This window comes from Anthonomus grandis, chromosome 17 (assembly GCF_022605725.1).
Source record: "Anthonomus grandis grandis chromosome 17, icAntGran1.3, whole genome shotgun sequence".
In the NCBI taxonomy this organism is placed as follows: Eukaryota; Metazoa; Arthropoda; class Insecta; order Coleoptera; family Curculionidae; genus Anthonomus; species Anthonomus grandis.
The window spans coordinates 16,101,248-16,105,793 of NC_065562.1; positions in this window are offsets into that span (position 1 = coordinate 16,101,248).

Sequence of the window (4,546 nt, forward strand, 5' to 3'; positions counted from 1 at the left end):
TAAAATTGAATTATATTTTTAAAGAAGGGTTGTTGTTGGGGGAATTATGGATGTTTTTTTTTATTTTAAAAAATGCTCTTTATTGCTACCGAGAATCTGATATTACCATCATTGGAATAAATTAAGAAAATATAAGGTGATTGTGCCGGTTAGCCGGCCACAACCATTTTTCGGCCATTTCTTAATAAATTTGCAAAAAATAAGGCTAATTTCAGATATTAGTATTGACAAACTCGTTTTCGACTAAGCATCCCAGCCCTATATTATATTTGTAAGAGCCTAGCGGATGTTTAAAGTACTATTAGTCACAGTTCAAAATAGCGCGAAATTGGCGAGTAAAAATTGTGCGTGAATTTAAGCAAACAAGTATAAGTATCTTCTTTAGATATTATCTAATGCTGAAACTTTTTCCAGCTATGACTATCGCTCTCTCTAACACATTATTTTGTAGCATTATCTCAAACTAATAGCCAGTTCTCGGCCACCTTTTTTCTATAATATAAATGTATATATGCTTGGGTAAAAGACATGCCGAAAACAGGTCGATAATGATCCGGTTTTCGGCCGAGTCAATATTTATCGTTGAATTAAGTACTAAAAAATGTTTAAAGGGCCTATTCTTTTAAATTTTTGTAAGCAATTCTTTTATTACAGATGGCAAATAGTGGCAAGAAAGCGGGAAATAAAAAGAAAGTTCGTGAAGGTCGCGTAGTTAAACAGAAAAGATGTTTCTTTAAGTATTCTGAAGAAAACTTGAATATGGCTCTACGCGAAATACGCGAAAATAATTTAAAAGTTAGGGAAGCAAGTAGACGATATGAAGTTCCTAGAAGTACAATTCAAGATCATCTTAAAGGAAAAATTTCCAAAATTTCCAGAAAAACTGGACCGGAACCACTTCTATCTATCGCAGTGGAAAAAAAAATTTTTGAATGGATTTTAACTATGGCAAAATGTGGTTTTCCCATAAAAAAATCTGATCTCATGGCTACCGTCGAATGCATTATTAAGGATTTGAAAAAACAACACCTTTTTAAAAACGGCAAGCCTGCGTGAACGATGGTATGCTAATTTTTTAAGGCGTTACCCAGAAATTTCATTGCGGGAAGCCGAATCAATAAACAAAGCAAGAGCTGTAATTACTGAAGAATCCATAAGATTGTGGTTTAGAGAACTAATGCATTTTTTAACTGATCATAATTATTTAGAAATATTTGACGACCCAAGTCGTGTTTTTAACGGCGACGAATCGGGTTTTTCTATGTGCTCCAAGACCGGCAAAGTCTTGGCACCAAGAGGCTGGAAAAATCGCTACCAAATTAAAAAAGGACAAGAAAAAGAGAACCTTTCGGTACTAATCGTTTTCAGTTCAATCGGGAATCTTTGTCCGCCTTTAATAGTATTCCCTTACCTAAGGCCACCCAGGCAGTTAGTAGAAACTATGCCAAAAAACTGGGTATTGGGTCGATCCGATTCAGGATGGCTGAAATCGGACGTGTTTTATGAGTACATAGCAAACGACTTTTCCAAATGGTTATTAGAAAATGAGGTAAAAAAGCCTATCATCCTTTTTATAGATGGTCACCGATCCCATATGACCATGGCTCTCAGTGAATTCTGTAAGCAAAATGACATCAGAAAGTGGCAAAATAGACCGGAAAATATTAATTCTTCAATAACAAAATTAAATTTCTGCCAAGTGTTTCAGGAATGTCTTGATGTTGATTACACGAAGTATGTAAGAAACACTTTGGAGAATCACAATACTGATAGAACTACACAGGATTTAGTAGAACCATCACTATCTTCCGACAATATTAAAGGTTCCACACAGGTGTTGGAAGCAATTCGCGAAAAATTAGTTAGTTACGGTATTAACGTTGATGTAATTATGAAAGAGATTAAAATTCTAGAGCTAAGTATTCCTTCAACAGATGTGACCCTGCCGAATGACATTGTTGTGACTCACCAACAAACATTACAAGACCCTCTTCCTCACATTACAGACGTCGTTCCAGATAATATAACTGGAACATATGTTAACATGGATAATATTGACATCATTCCTGTACAGAATATTATCTGTATGCCCATAGGGGATAAAGATAAAGAGTTCTACGTCAAACCCAGGGATATCATGCCTGAAAAAACTTCTGATGAGGAAAGAGATACCGAGTTCAACATAGAGTCTCATCAGCAGGTGATACCTAAGATACTTTCATCAACTTCCTTTCATAATGAAAAGGACACAGGTTTGTGAAAAGCTACTTACTTTTTGTATTATTACGTTATATTCTTTTTTCTGTCTTATTAGATACTAAGCTTAACGTAGAACCTTGGGAGATTACACCTGAAACATCATCATCAACTTTGTATGATGAAAATAAAACAGGTTTGTAAAAAGCTTGCTACTATTACTATTCTTATTGTTATTTAATATACTTTTGTATTAGATGCCGACTTAAACGTAGAGTCCCGGGAGGTAACACCTGAAACAGTACCAACGTCTCACGCTGAAAAGGAAACAGTTTTGCAACACCAATCTAGTGAAGAATTAATACAAGAATCCCTTTTAGAAACTAACCAATATCATGATTAAAATCAAGGCTCGTTTCTTCGTCATTTGATGTATCCAGAACCTGTGACATATAAAAAGAAAGTCAGCAGCAATGAAAAATTACCAAGCGCTATTTCGTCTGTAGCATAGAGAAGACATTACGAGGAAAAGGATAGTGTTGAAAGAAAAAAGGCAGAGGAAATTGAAAAAAGAAAACAGAATAGAATGTCCGCCCAAAAACTTCGATTAACAGAAAAAAAGAAAATCAATGTTAGAACGACCGCCAGACAAAGATACAATAAAAGAAATGTTAAAAAGGCAAACAATGTTCAAGACAGCACTCACGAAGGGGCTGAAAGGAAGGAAAAAACAAAATGTATTACTTGTAATGAAGATTTAGTAGGCGACACAGAAATAGACGATGAAAAGAACATTGGATGTGATAAGTGCACAAATTGGTTTCACCTGCGATGCACAGAGTTTATTGGAATGACGTACATTGAAGCAGCATCAAAAGATTATATTTGTTTTTGTTGCTCTTAGTTTCTCTACTTGCACTCTTTTATAGCTTCATTTTTTTTGTTCCTTTTTTACCAAAAATTCATGGAATAACAATTTTAGTTCCTGCTACATTTCAAGGTATAATTTGTTGCTTTTATTTATTTAATTTTTGTTACTGTTTTAATGTGTACATTTTTTATATTGATGCTTGGTTAATGTTAAAAATCCCTTAATAATTAGCTATTACTTTTAAAGCATCTAAATAAGAAAAATCTATTTTTGATAATCAGATTATCTAATTAATATAATATACAGATTTAAGCAAAACCGTTTTTTTTTTCTAATAAATAGGTATAAATAATATTTTATTATAAAATATAAGAACTTTTTTGGCCGACAACAATTCCGGGTGTCCGAAAACCGGCAAAAGTGCGTATTTTGTATTTTTCTGTTATTTGTAAATTTTTGGGCATAGTTATACTTATTTTCCAAGAAAAAAAGCAATTACTAAATACTGTTATATCATCAAGAACAAAACTTGATTGACATATTCGTCAAGACGGTTGGGCTGCACAATTTTTAAAGACAAAAAACCGTTAAACGGCCGAAAACAGGCACATTTACCCGATATTTATCGTATATTTTTCTTAAGTTAAAGTGAATTTAGTTGGTAAATTTGAAGTCAAACTGTGTGTCTTAAAGTTCTTAATATAACAAAGTAATATTCGCCTCAATTTACTTAACACATTCACATAGCTATGTAAAGCCTGAAATTAATTAAATGCAGTTAATTTCACTTTAAATAAAATCTCTTAGAGACAATATACACGAGAATTGACTGAATCTAGAGCATTTATTATTTTGTAAAGTATTTATTTGATATACCTACTTGTTTCTAATGTTTATCTTTATAAGTATTTGTTTGTATCTTCGTTTAAGAGAAACATGAAATGTTGGTTTGTTAATTATTTATTTGTTGCATTATCTAATAGTTAAGGATTCATAAGGTTCTCCTTACTTTTTACAAAATGAGGTAACTATGATCCATTCTCCATCTATTATTACATATTTATTCAATCATCCATATTACATTCATCCATTATTACATAATTATTAAAAAAAAACCCTTATGATTGTAAATAGATCCAAAAGTAAATCCTGTAAGCAAATATAGAGCTTCAATTTTATTATTTTTAACCCTAACTCTTAGTTTGTAAGTTCTATGGCTTAATTTTAATTATTTATGTCTATTTTATTGATACAGTCTCTTTGCTTTATGTTATTTATAATAAAATAATTGTTTTGTTCTTATTATGCTTAGATTTTGGTACAAAGTACCTACTTAATAATCGTATACTTCTTATCTTTTGGCTCATTTTATAATATCTTTGTAGGAATTTCATGCTAAATAAACCCCATTATTACTTTCTTTCACAGCTTTATGTGTAGTAGACACTTTTATGTGTAGTAGACACATGTCAAAGTCAA